Here is a 15578-nt window from a genome sequence, read left to right as displayed (position 1 = left end):
TTTTAGGTATGTGTGGCTTTTTTAAAATTAATTTTTGGAGGATATACCAGTACCTAGGTCTATGTGAAAATGTAGATAAACAAAGAGGAAAGTCAGCTAAAATTTTATTCAAAATACATACAAACAACTTGTTACTAGACTCCTACAAAAACAATAAAAATATTAATCGATATTGGGGTATATGATAAAGACTAAGAATTAAAATATATGAATCTAGGTAAGTTTACTTTCTTTTAATATTAGTCTATAAAACTGCCATCTAAAATTACCATTTATAAATGCTTAATTGATATCTAATAATATTCTCTAGAATTTAGGGAATTAATCTAATTAATTTTGCTGAGCTGACAACAAAAAGCACAGAAAACAACTCAAGAAATGGAGACCATATAACAGATGACTGTTCTTATTACCTCTGGAAATAATAATTCCCAGGGAAGATAAAACGTTCATCATACTGTTGTAAAATGAATGAAAGCTGCAATTTAAAATTCTAAATCCTGATAGCATAACTGTATGAGAGGGGAAAGTGAAATTTACAAGGAACAATTAGAAAAATTATAAATACTTAGGTTTTCTAAAATTATTTTATAATGTATTTGATCACTAAGCTATTAAGATTTTTCTCTCACAAAATTATAACAAATCCTAGGCAGTCTGAAAATCCTATCAGCAGGAGGCATGTGTCTTTTTTTAATGCAATGTGGCTTTAAAATGAGCAATTCCCAATTATTAACCATTATTAACCTTAAAACATCTCAACAGACAGAAATAGAGATAAATGCTTTGTTTTTCTGGAGCCCCACACTAGGCATTTCCATCATCTCCTCTTTCCTTCATGGGAAGCAATTAAATTTTGCATATAAGAGTTACTGTCTTTGGAAAAGCAAAATCATTAGAACAAACAATGTGGCCATTTGAAAAGAGTATCAGGTAGGTAATAACAATTGAACTTTGAGTTATTAAAGTAATAAATTTTTTAATCAATTTGGAAAGTATGATGAGTATCTGAAATCTTTACTTGGTATTAACTAATTTTTCTCTTCTACGACAAGTATTCTCAGAGTGACCTCTTAAGATTTCTTCAAGACCTAACTCAATTATTACAGTTTTCTTCAGACTTCCTAAAGAAATATAAAGCACTTTTTAAAATCGGTATGGTCTTTATTTTGTTTCATTCTTGTGAAAGTTACTTGTTCTATAAGTCTTAGAATTTTTATAAATACACTTATCCTTTTTAACCTGATGTGACGTCTGCAGTTGTCAAAAGCAGTAACACCATCATTTATTGCTCTAAGTAGAGTTAAGTTTAATTCAGGATGATGTCTAGCAGCTCATAGCTGATGACGTCATTTTGGGACAGTCCCATCAAACAAAGGAATGAAGCAAGGTACTTAACACATTCACTATTTGAATAAGAGTACTTGAAGTTGCAGACAGGATCCAAGAAACCAAGACTGGAATATTGTGTCAAATCTCCTGGGAAACTCTTTCCACTCAGGAGAGTGCAAACACCATTAAAAAACTTTTGGTTGTTGAACAGCTGAATGCTGATGAATGTGTACCCCAAGCACTCACACTAGCAGATTTGCTGGATATATGGTACTGTTTGGGGGAGTCAGCACCATGTTGTGTGCTCATGATCAGCCAAAGACCCCAGATAGGCTGCAGCTCACAGATACAGACAGGAAAAGACACAATTCAGAAACATATGACTGTGAGCCAAGATCAATTCAAAAATGCTCCCAAATATTTCCAAAGGGATGAAACCATTTATTTGGTAGTTACTTTTAACAAAACGACAAAAATTCTTACACTACTGCCTCCATCCTTGTCATGGTTCTAATAGCTCTCACCAGGTTTACTGATGCACCCCCCAATATCTCCTTAATTTCAGTCTTTTCCTTGGCTTTTCATTTCTGTGTAGACTATTGCCAAACTAATCTCCCTAGAGAATTGCCCTATTTTTTTTTTCACATCCTCCATACTTCAGTGAGATGGCCCATGTGGAAGATCGCGAAAGTGGCTTCCCTGTATCCTTTATGATGTGACTGTGGAGCTCCTCCCATTTAGGTCTCTACTGCTGGAATCCAGGCTGTCCTTGTGATATGCTTTGACTAATAGAATTTAGCAAAATGCAATAGTGTGCCAGGTTCAAGTTTACACCTCAGGAGACTGAAACACTCCTGCTCTTGCTCCCTTGTATCCCTGCCACGTGCAGAGAACAAGCAAAGACCAAGTAATTGGGAGATGAGAGAATAAACAGAGGTAAGCTGAGACACTTTGGCCAACAACCAACCAACAACCAGCCAACGAGCCTAACATGTGAGTTACTGCAGACCAGCCCACCCCTACCTGACCTTCCAGCTGACTGCAACCCAACTGATAGCAAGTCCAACTGAGAACGACAGAGCCTGGTCCAGATCAGCAGAATCACCCATCCAACCTTACAATAACGGACAAGGGCAAATGGGCTTTGTTTTCAGTCACTACATTGGGAGATGATTTGTTACATAGCAATAACAAATGAATGTAGCCCCTACACGCTAATTGTTTATTCTCATCTCTAAGTTTATATGTATACATTGTTCTTCAGGGAATGCCTTTTTTCTCTTTCCTCCACTTCTATCTGTCCAGACACTTTAAGTTCCAAGCCGGGTCCTATCTTACAAAGCTTTCCTTGACCACTTCGATCCAAATAAATCTCTCTATTCAGTTTAGGTTTTTTTTAAAAAAGGTTATCATTATCTAGTATTTCACATATCCTTTATTATATTATACAAGCCCATAGCTATCTCAGTCCCTAATATAGAGCTAATTAATCCTGGATACTCAATAAAAATTTATTGGGTGAAAGCAAGTATTCTTCCAAACCCTCCAACCTGTGGCCTGGTTTAGGCATCAATATAAACTCTGTCAACTGACTGTGTCTTGGAAACGATTAACAGGTGCAAAAATTTCCCTGTGGAAAGATCTTTATAAAGAGAATTGATGGCTATATAAATACAGTTTACTTAAACCATCAATTTTCTTTAAATAAAAGAACTATGTTGATAGATTTTTCATATATATATAAAGCTTAAGAGAATTCCCCCTTTGTACGGGCTATCAGTTTTTGTTTCTACTTATTAAGGATGTACTTCATATTCATTTTACTTGACACCACAGGAAATTGTGCATGCCTCAGGCTACATAATTCTGAGCCTATTTCTGAGATGCTCTATTATTTCAAACTGTCACAAGGTTGGTTGACTCTTAAAATACATCAGGTAAAATAAGGTCACCTAATATTTTATTTATAATATTAAGGCTGGGTGCGGTGGCTCACATCTGTAATCTCAGCACTTTGGGAGGCCGAGGTGGGTAGATCACAAGCTCAGGAGATGGAGACCATCCTGGTCAACATGCTGAAACCCCTCTCTACTAAAATACAAAAAGTTAGCTAGGCATGGGTATGCGCCTGTAATCCCAGCTACTCGGGAGGCTGAGGCAGGGGAATCGCTTGAACCTGGGAGGCAGAGGTAGCGGTGTGCACTTCAGCCTGCCAACATAGCAAGACACTGTCCCAAAAAAAAATATGTATGTATATAGAATTTAAACACCATAATAAATATCTGTGTCCAGTAACATTCACGATTGCCTCATGTTCTGACATTACTTTTTCCAGAAAGTCTGATACATACACATGATAATGCAAGAGTTACAGCACTGCAACTTCAATGCAATAAACAATTTCAGCATTATTTACTACTTTGGACTCATTTGTTGCTCCCACATAATTCTAACAATTAGGATAAAAAACTTACCTATTCAACCTATTTTAAGTGTATCTTTTTCCTTTACTGAATTTTCCTTAGAAATCAAGAAATACATACTTGTTACCAAAAAAAAAAAAGAGAAAAAAACTGTCTCAGCTCAAAACTCTTATTCTAAGATTAATATTAAATAGTGATATTACTGAATATTATATACAGGCCACTCAAGAAGCAAATTTAAGCCAATGTGCAACTTGGTTAATGCAGAAATAGTTATCTGTTAGAAGTGGTACTGGCCAGAAGAAGTGAAAGTAGCTATCTTTATTTAAAGGCAAACACTTAATATTTGCTATGTGAGGTACTTGTAAAGGGCTTTACCTTTATGATTTGATGTAATTCTCACAACAATCTCATGAGAGAGCTACTAATATCAGCTTCATTTTTGTGAATAAGGAAACTGAGGCTCTTCAAAGTAACTGGCTTATAATCACATAGATAATGGGTCATATTTTTAACATCACATACCTCACAGCTTGCTCTTGTTTTCAAAAATTTCAAATCTATTGTTAAGTGTTCCCTTGAGATTATTCTGAAGGCAAAGCTTCTTCCTATTAACATTTCCACCCATATCACCTTTACCTAGGTAGCTGCTGCCTTCTGTGTACAACCAGCACAGGAGAGTGGGTGTGCTGTGTGGATAGTTTCCACACACACATAAATGTAACTTTAATGCTTGTGTCTTCATTTTAAAAGTCTGCTAAACTGGCCAGGTGCGGTGGCTCACGCCTGTAATCCCAGCACTTTGAGAAGCTAAGGCAGATGGATCACGAGGTCAGGAGTTCGAGAGCAGCCTGACCAAGATGGTGAAACCCCATCTCTACTAAAAATACAAAAATTAGTCAGGTATGGTGGCAGCTGCCTGAAATTCAAGCTACTCAAAAGGCTGAGGCAAGGAATTGCTTGAACCCAGGAGACGGAGATTGCAGTGAACTGAGATCATGCCACTGCACTCCAGCCTGGGTGACAGTGAGACTCCATCTCAAAAAAAAAAAAAAAGTCTGCTAAACTCACTAGTCTAAATTATTAGAAACTTGATGTGTTAAATCTTTGAAAATAATTATGTTTTAAAAGAAGATAACCAAGAAAGATGATAACCAAAAGGAATTGCTTAGTCTGAAGGAAACAGTTACTCATGGTAGAATTTTAGACAAGCGTGAAGAAGTGTAATTAGTTGAGTTGGTTCTCAGTCTTGGCAGCACATTAGGATCACCTGGAGCACTTTTAAAACGTTCTTTCCCAGCAACCCCTACAGGTTCTTATTCAATTGCTTTGTGTGGTGGATACTGGGTACCAGCGTGTTTCAGAAAGTCTCCTAAGGTTGTGATAATCGTCAACCAAGGTAAGAAAACCACTAGTTTAGATAAGGAACTCCTAGAACTGTTTACAAAATGCTTGAATATCCAAAAACTTAGATCTGGCTTTGGTTTTCCTCAGACAGTGAATCAGTCTGTGGCACTGAGCTTGCTCTCTAAATAAAACAGAATTTTTTCTTCACCAACATACAAGTATGTGTACTTCAAGACTTAAAAAAAAATCTTTTTCTATGAAAGAATTAGAAGAAACATTGGAAAAATGTTTTTAACTCTGAAGTGTGCAATGGCTAATAAATCACAGAAGAAAAACAAGAATGGTGGGCAAATTGGGCTACGAAATGATCAATTATTTCTGAATAGAAAAAAAATTATCATAAATGAAGCCAAAACAAAAACTTCACACTGAGAAAAGCTATTTGCAACACATGTGACAAATGGGTAATTTTCTTAAACTGTAAAGAAGGGGCTTGAAAGGGTTGAGAGAATTAGGAGCAGCAATACCCCAACAGCCATGCGCATACCTAGCAACTAAAGCTTAGTTTCTAAATACCATTCTCCATTAGAAAGAACTGGCATCCTTAGAGAAATGGCAGATTCCAAGACTGGGGCAGAAAAAGGACCAGATGAGCCTGGAACATCTTCTCATGCCAGGAAGTAAGAAAGTACTAAACAAACTATGAGGACTTGTGAAAAGGACATGGGAACCACCTTCAAGGGGATCCCACTGGTCATTTGAGTATCAAAATAAATATGGTAACATTATAATCCATTGAATGAAATAGGACTTCAAGAGTCCACACTGACATAAATAGAAAGTTAGATATCTAACAAGATATTTATGTAGCTTAAAGTATCTCCCCACAAATTATCTGTTGATTTAAAAGGGGAAGAGGTAAATACAGAGAAGACTGGCAGGTGTGACTTTAATAGTGTGATCTAAGTTAACATCATCAGCTCATCAGACAAATCAAAATCACATTCCATCTGATAGTATACAATGAGAACCTATATCTCTTTGGTGGCATTCTTGCCAAAATGCATACTGTGAATCTAATCATGAGGTAACAAAATGATAGCCGTTGTATTAAAAAAACAGCAACAACAACTAATCTGTGATCTTCAAAAGTATCCAAGTAACAAAAGTCAAGGAAAGGCAGAAACCCATTCTAAAGTGAAGGCAACTTAAATAACAACTAACTAAAACACTTGATTCTGAACCAGATTTTTTTCTGTGAAGAGTATCATTATGACAGTTGGCAAATCTTGAATGGAATCTGAGAATTAGATGGTAGTAAAGTATCAATTTTGATCTCTTGATTTGGGTACTTGTACTGTTGTTATGTGGGAATATGCTCTTGGACTAAAGTATTTAGGGATTATGGGCCATCAGGTCAACAATTTATTCTCAAATGATTCTAGGAAAAATATTTATACAGTGTTTGCCATTTTTCTGTAAGTAAAATTGTTTCAATTCTTTTTTTCTTTCTTTGAGACAGAGTTTTGCTCTTGTCACCCAGGCTGGAGTGCAATGGCACAATCTCAGCTCACTGCAACCTCCACCTCTAGGGTTCAAGTGCTTCTCTTGACTCAGCCTCCCAAGTAGCTGGGATTACAGACATGCACCTCTATGCCTGGCTAATTTTGTATTTTTAGTAGAGAGAGGGTTTCACCATATTGGTTAGGCTGGTCACGAACTCCTGACCACAGGTGATCCACCCACCTCGGCCTCCCAAAGTGCTGGGATTACAGGTATGAGCCACCCCACCCGGCCTGAAAAATGTTTAATGCATTGGAATTTATTAGGAAAGCTCAGTGAGGTAGAGATGTGAATATCCATATTCACAGGAAAGAGAGAACAGTAGCAATCCTCTAGATACTATACATGGCTAAACAATGCAAGACCTTGCTAGCTAAGTATTGAAAGAGCCTACCTTGAAGTTTCCACCACAGGTTTCACCCTGCCTTCTGACATTTAGGATTGCCACTAAAAACCATAGGAGACTGCTGGAAGCAGAGGGACATCTTGGAGAAGAAATGACTTATTTTCCTCCTCAAAATTCAGTGGAAGAAAGAAGGAATCTGTAAAGAGAAAGATTATGTAAACAAAGCTCTGAAGTTCTGCAGCAGCTCTCTAGCAAATCTGAACATTTAACTGCAATAAAAATTTTTTAAAAGCACAGATATTTATGAAGTTTCAACAAATGCTTCACAAGTATAATTTTTTTAAAAAGCACATTCAGTTTTTTTAAATGCTACCTCTTCTCGGAGATAAGAAAGACACTGTTCATTGAATTAGAGCTTAAAGAGACCTCTGGAGCTCATCTAACCCATATACCTCCTGCTGGATTATAACCCCATCCTCTTTCTTCTGCCCCGGTGGCTGTGGAGAACAGATGGAAGTCATCCTCTGATCCCGGTGGGCTCCAGGGTCTGCAGATAGAGTGCCTAGCCCCTACGCAGCCTGCAGTCATGCCATGCCTGATTCCCGTCAGATCTCCTCCAGCTGATGTCAATGTTGATGTTTTGTGGTTCACAAGCTCCACGGGCAACAGGCTTTTTAGAACAATGCTTACCTCCTGGCTGGCTTTTTGCTAATCCTCTTGAACCGTGTAGCTTGTGGACCAAGCTAAATGGGAAAGGGTGGAAATTGGCTTTCATTATATTCTGAGGATATCTGTGGGGTGCACAATGGTTGTATTTCACCTTTTCCTAGAGCATATTCATCTTTCAAACAAGATTGCTTCCTAGAGTCACTTGTCCAGCTTCTGTTCCCAGACTTCAAATGCCCCTGCAGAAAGAACAGCATAATCGGTCTCCTGTTCCTCCTTCCCTGCCCCTTCCTTCTATGCAATGGATTAACCAGCCATCAAGTGGATTGGCTGAACGACCCCTTTGTTTTTTGCTTTCACCTAACATGAGATGACTGGGCCCAAAGTGGAGAGCTCCACAGGAGAGGGAAGCCATGGACAGAGAGAATGCTAAAATTAGGGAAATAACCAGGGAAATCTATCTCTGAGAAATCTGAGTTCACATGTTTTATACCTGAAATAAACTGCAGGAAATCAATGAATCTTCATAAAACCACAGAGTGGGAACAGACTTTATAGCCACTTGTTCCAGCTGAATCCTGTTTACCATGAATACTCACAGGAGTTCTTGAGCTATAATCCACATTTCATTTACAAAAGCTTTTTTCTTTCCTCTTTTGATCCACATAGGAAGCAAGTTTGTGTAGTACTGCCTGGTTCCTACAAGTTGTAATAATGTCCCTACCTTCTGCCTAGATAAGAATATACAAAGTCAGTATTTCTCATGCCTCTCAACTTACCTATGAGGTAGGAACTAGTATTTTCTCCATTTCTCAGATGATAAAACTGATTCTTAGAGAGGTTAAATGACTTATTCAAGATAAGTCACAGAATCTAGGAGTGGTAGAACCAGGATTTGAAGCCAAACTGTCTGACTCCAATGTATGTTAATAATCTCATTTCTGAAAAAAAAAATTGTAGGTTTTGGTGCATACAAAAGAATGCATGTTCTGGCTGTCTCTTGTAGGACAAACCAACTTTGTGGCTTACAACAGTGATGTACTCTCTCTCACAGTTCTGAGGGTTTACTGGGCTCAGGTGGGTAGTTCTCTCTTGGAGTTTCTCATGCAGTTGCAGTCAGATGGTGACTGGGGCTGGAGTCATCTGCAGACTCAACTGTGCTGGACACCCATGATGGCTTCCTCACTTATATAACCAGTGTCTCCACTGGGAATAGATAGCCAGACACCCCTTGTCTCCAGGCAGCCTCTCCATGTGGCTAACTTGGGCTTCCTCACATGGCAGTCTCTGGATATTTGGACTTCCTGCATGGTGGCTTGCTTTCTTAGAACATGTGTTCCAAGAGGCCCAGGAGGCAGATACAAGGCTTCTTGTGACCTAGGCTTGGAAGTCACAGTGTCACTTCTGCTCCATCCTCTTGACTAAACCCCCGGGTTCAATGTGGGAGAGGACTATACAAACGCATGAACACTGGGAGGCATGGTGCTTTGGAGAGCCGTCTTTGCAGACTGGTTACCAAATATAAGTTATGAAGCATAATCAAAACATAAACAGCCATCAATCCACCATTCAACTAGTGAAATAAAATGTTATCATCACCATTGAAGATTTTGTGTATTTTATCCTTAGCCAAATCCACTGACCTCTACAAGTGGTAATGCTATCTTAAATTGTGTAATTTTATTCCCTTGCTTTGCTGAAAAACAATGTGTGTTTTTAGACTGTTTAATTTTGTTCTCTTTAAAACCATATTTGAATGGTATCACATAGTATTGTCAACCTAAATAACAAGTAGAGAGAAGCTCTCTAAAAATATTTACTTTAATCAGGAACGAGTAGGGCATTGCAATGTGGGGCACACATGCTATGACAAACCATGGGCACATCCGGGAAAGCAAAGAAAGACAAGCACTTTTAAAGGCAAAATGAGGAGGGTGACATAAGTTGTTGTGAGACAATTATCCTTGGCTACAAGGATCACTAACAAGGGTAGTGTCAGTCCAAGACGGGAGAGGCAGTTGCTGGGTAGATGTCCTCACAAAAGTAATTTCTTTTTCTCTTTGTGTGTGTGTGTGTGAGTGTGTGTGTGTGTATGCAAGGTTGTGGTGGTTTTATGCAAGATTGTGGTTTTGGCAGAATCTTTTGGGATAGTTTCTGGAAAATATTTGTGAGAGTCCCCCCTCCCTGCCCCCCACCCACTTCATGATTGCCTAACTCCATTTGCCAGCGTCTGACATAAGTCACTCCACTTTGATTTCAACAACTCTCACAGTATGGAGTCTTTCATTACTGCTTTTTTGCTCCCAAAACTCTACAGTAGTTCCCACTTACCCACAGTTTTGTTTTCCATGGTTTCAGTTACCCATGGTCAACTGTGGTCCAAAAATATTAAATATTCCAGAAATAAACGATTCATTAGTTTTAAATTACATGCCATTCCGAGTAGCATGATGAAATCTTGCACTGTCTCCTTCTCCCCGGCTGTGCACGAATCATCCCTCTGTCCACTGTATCTGCACCGTCCATGCTGCCCACGTGTAAGTCACTTAATAGCTGTCTCAGTTATCAAATCAACAGATCACAACAGGAAGAAGGCTAAGTACAGTACAGTGAGATATTTTGAGAGGGAGAGATCAAATGTACATAACTTTTATTACAGTATATCATAATAATTATACAATTTTATTATTAGTTGTTAATGTCTTCCTGCACCTAATTTATAAATTATAAACTTTATCATAGTTATGTATAGGAAAAAAACATAGTATATATAGGGTTCAGTACTACCTGAGGTTTCAGGCGTCCACTGGAGGTCTTGGAATATATTCCCCGAAGACAGGGGGACCCCTGTGTTTGTAAGATTCACCTGTTTAATTGTATATAGATTTGATTCATTCATTTTCACTGTTGTAGGATATTTTCTTGTGGGAAAATATCAATTTATCCTCCTATTCATAGATATTTCAGATAGTCTTATTATTTTTGCTACACACACATTGCTACTATGAACACTTTTCTGCTGTTTCCTAAGGTAAATATATTGGATTTTTTTCTCAGACATATGCCCTGGAGAGGAGGGTGGGTCCTGAGTTATAGAGAAAGTCATCTTTTAATCAGTCTCCCTGGCTCTAGGATCATACCCCTCAAGTCTGCTCTCTATGCTCTCAGCAGAGTGATCTTTCTAAAATACAAATCTGGTGTTACTCCCTTACACCAGGATGTTCAGTGGGTCCCCATCGACTATACCAGTGGCTCTCAAACTTTTGTGCACACTAGAAGCACCTGAGGGGCTTGTCAAATACATGTGCCCTGATCCTGCCACTGGAGATTCTGATGCTGTCACTCAAAGGCGTACAAGTGTTAATAAACTCCCCCAAGTAATTCTGCTGCATACTAAAATTTGAGTATTACTAGATACATCATTAAGGTCAAAATTCTTACTGTAATGCAGAAGACACTACACAATTTGGTCTCTGCCTGTGACTCCAGCCTTATCTTTGGCCCACCTGTCAAGCACCCTCAAATCTGGCATTCTCAAATCTAGCAAATCTCTCAAATGGCTTGAAATTCCTGAAATGCCTACTCTGTCCCTAGCCCCATCCCATCTGTTACTTACTATTGCACGTGTAGCTCTTTATTATTATTTTTTTACTGTCGGTCTCTCTTGGGAAAGTCAAGGAACTTTTCCTATTGCCATTGTAGTTCCAACATCTTGCATAGTATCTAGGTGCTTAAGGAATATTTGTCAAATTCATTGATTTTTCCCAAGGTCACAAAGCCAGTTAACGATGCATGTGGGATGAGAACCTACAGTTCTTCCTTCTTAGACCAGTGACCTTTCTACACCATGCAGTCAGTCGTAATCAAACATCGCATTACTACAGTGCTCCTAATATCTGGACTAAAAGAAGGATGACCCTTCATTCCCCTTAGGAAAGGAGTACAAATTTCATCCTGAAGGATTACACTGAAAAGAGTATCCTCTTTTCAGAAATATAGGTTGAGCATTCCTAGTCTAAAAATCCCAAATAAAAAATGCTTCGAGGCCAGGCATGGTGGCTTATGCCTGTAAACCCAGCACTATGGGAGGCCAAGGTGGGCTGAGCACCTGAGGTCAGGACTTCAAGACCAGCCTGACTAACATGGTGAAATCCCATCCCTACTAATAATACAAAATAAGCCAGGTGTGGTGACACATGCCTGTAATCCCAGCTACTCGAGAGGCTGAGGCAGGAGAATCACTTGAACCTGGGAGGCAGAGGTTGCAGTGAGCCAAGATTTCACCATTGCACTCCAGCCTGGGCAAAAAGAGTAAAACTTCATCTCAAAAAAAAAAGGTGCTTCTAAATAGGAAACTTGTGGAGTGCCGACATTATGCCACAAGTGGAAAATTCCATACCTGACCTCGTGTGACAGGTGGCAGTCAAAATTTTCTTGCACAAAATTATTTTAAAATATTGCATTAAATTACTTTCAGGCTATGTGTATAATGTGTATATGAAACATAAATGAATTTAATGTTTAGACTTAGATCCCATTCCTAAAATATCTCATTGTATATATGCAAATATTACAAAATTTTTAAAAAATCCTAAACTTTATAATGCTTCTGGTCACCATCATTTCAGAAATACTCTACAAGTACATGTGCATCCTCAAACCTCAATTTCTTCCCAACAGGACTAAATTATCGTTCTCCAATAATACAATGTTTGTTTCTGTTCACTTTAGTAAATAGCTTTGAAAATCTACCATTGTTTTTAAAGGTTGCCTTTGGAAAAGTCATAGAGGTTTGCTTATTTTGTCACTCATCTTGTTTCTATTTGTTTAAATTTATTTATCTTCAAAGATTTATAAATCTTTTCTGCATTATTTATAGCCAATTCCATTGTTTTAATAAACTCAGGCAAACCATGTGTAACCTATTCAAAACTATCCATATTTTATTATGCATTTCTGGGAGGCCTTTTTTGGGAGATTCCCCATAGAGCAGAATATGAATGGAATTGTTATTGTTGTTGCGTTGTTGGATTTGGCTTCTAGCTTTAGAATTCCCTCTAAATCTTTTTCAATCAGACTTCTAGGGTCTTGTACAGTTTAATGTTCTCATGTTTCCAAATTTCTGCTCTTTGTAGAAAAGCAAGGTTGTATGCAACTTCAAATAAAATATAAACAACAAAGATATTTATCTGAAAAAGCAGTTAAGGTGATTATTGGGTAAATGAAGTTAATTTCATATTGAAATAAGCCAAGATATTTCCACTGAGCGACATATCCTATTTTACTGATATGAATTCTTGCCCTGACAGTGAGCCACGGCAGTCAACTTGAGACAAGAATAATTAATTAAAAGATACATTTCATGAAGCAGATGACATTGACAGAGTAAGAAATAAGCAAAGCAGGAAGGCAAAACAGAATTTACAATCTACGGATGAGGCACGAAAAAAAAACCTCAGTCCTTTCAAGTGGTATAGGTATTTTCTTCCGATGAACAAAAACGCAGAAGGCAATTCAACCCTTTAGAGGTCTGTTTTTCATCAGCTTTGATCTGAAAATTGAGACAAGTGTTTGGAGTACTGTCACTGATAAGGAGGAAAGTGAGGGCTGGAAGCATAGTCGAACAGAATGTGGTTACTCACACCCTGAGCGATTAAACACTCACTGCATTTTTTAAGGCAAATTCCACAAGTCACACAGTTTCATTACAGGGAAAAAGAACACCACACACAGTACTTTCATAAGAGCAAAAGCTGTCATGACCACAGAATACAAAAGCATAAGCTGTGCACATATTCCCAGCTTCATCTTTAGTTTTCCTTATTTGTTTCTAGACACTGTTTTCTCTGCCACCGACAGTGTTTACAGTCTCTGACTGTCACATAATGAAACAGAAGCAGAAAGCCTTTATAATGGTGTTCGTACTTTAGGAAGACACCAACATAGCTGGGTGCCAGACTTGCTTTTGTTTTATTTTATTTTTATTCTCTCTCCTGGAGAAGGTTATTTCCTTGCTCTGAGGATCCTAAGAAATTTCAAGTCAGCAAGTTGCCAGTAATTAAAAAGTCAAATTTATAAGACCAGTTGCATGGTTGAGACACAAGCCAATGGGACTTAAATTATTATAGACATATGCTCCTAGAAGAGGAAGAGCCATCCCATAAGCCTATCCTTCATCGTAATTCTAAGACTTTTTGGTCCAGGCAAGAGTGAAATTTCTCCAATTGGCCTGGGTTGAGTTTGTGGAAAATCTGACCATTTTATTTGGTGCCTCTCTCAATTTAAGGGTGGAGTAAGACCGAATCATCAGCTAAAACACAGAAACTCCTCATTTAACCATAGTGCTTTAGTTTCCTCCTCATTAGCAGAACATGTGAAGTCTCTTTAGAGTTGTTCCCTTTCTGTATCTGTGCTAAATGACTGTGCATGTGTGACAAAGAAACATAGTTAATGAAATCATTTAAACATTACTCAGCACCCACTATGTGACAGATACTGCAAGGCACTGGAGACACAAAGAAGAATAAAACATAATTATCCCAGGCCTCAAGCAGTCATGGTCTAGTGGGGGGAGACAGATCTGCAAACATCTAATTACAATATAATGACATAATGCGGTAAACGCCGTAATAAGGAGTACACAGGGAGCTGTAGGAGCATACTGGAGGGATGAACTCATTCCACAGGGTTTCCAGGAAAAGGGAGACTGGGACCATGTGGCAAAGATAATGATGTATTTATCAGCTGAGCCAGAGTTCTCCAAGTAGAGAAGGAGTAGAAAGGCATTCCCAAAAGAGGATGTAGCAAAGAGCAAGGCTGGTTGAATGTTTGAAAATATGTTTAGGAAACAATTGATTTGGAAAGTTTGCCATCAAGGGACCTCATTCAACAGGGGAAACCTTGGAGAATAAAAATAATCCCCTTTCTACTGGCATACATAGGAAACAGATGAAATAAACATTAGAGTTGCTTTGAAAAGGAAAAGAAGTAGAGATGGTTCAAAGAAGCAATAGATAGTGTGATGGGGAGGGGGAAGGGTAAGATAAGGTAAAGCCAGTCCCAGATGGATGGCCTCATGTTTCTGTATCGTTTCTAAGTCCATACCTTTATCTGGTGCATTCTCTTCCATTTTTACACACGTCCCCCTAGCCACCTGGTCTCTGAAGCAGCACTGAACACCTTAAGTGACAGGGCTCAAAGATGAATCCAGATTCAGCCAGATTAGGGATGGTGCTATCTAAATCCCAAGAGAGACACAGACTAAAGGTCCCCTCAAAGAACAAAAATAAAAGGGAGACAAATATTTTCTCAGCCAAATTTGGGATCTTGAGGAGGAGACAGGCTCTCTGGAGAACTGAGCTTCTGGCAGAACTGGAGGACAAAGCAGAGACTTGTGACCTAAAGGACCAGAAACGTTCAGTCAGAAACTAGTGATATGGATTAATTTCCAGGATATACTTTTAAGTGAAAAAACCAAATGTAATCCTAGGATGTTATGTTATGTGTATAACATAGTATTAAAAAGTACACACGTAATGCCAGGCATGGTGGCTCATGCCTGCACTTTGGGAGGCTGAGGTGGGTGAATTTCTTGAGCGTAGGAGTTTGAGACCAGCCTGGGCAACATGGTGAAACCCTGTCTCTACAAAAAATACAAAAGTTACCAGGGTGTGATAGCATGAGCCTATGGTCCCAGCTACTATGGAAGCTGAAGTGGGAGGATCAACTGAGCCCAGGAAGTCGAGGCAGCAGTGAGTCATGATCACACCACTGCACTCCAGCCTGGGAAAAAGAATGAGAAAAAGAAAAGAAAGAAAAGGAAAGAAGGAAGCAAGGAGAGAGAGAGAAAGAAAGAAAGAAGGGAAGAAAATATACATGTATCTTCTTATTTGTGCAAATAG

The sequence above is a fragment of the Aotus nancymaae genome, unplaced genomic scaffold, assembly GCF_030222135.1.
Source record: "Aotus nancymaae isolate 86718 unplaced genomic scaffold, 86718_ANA_hifiasm-v0.15.2.pri h1tg000088l, whole genome shotgun sequence".
NCBI classification, from domain to species: Eukaryota; Metazoa; Chordata; class Mammalia; order Primates; family Aotidae; genus Aotus; species Aotus nancymaae.
The sequence above is the reverse complement of the archived record's forward strand: the minus strand, read 5'-3'. Positions refer to the sequence as shown.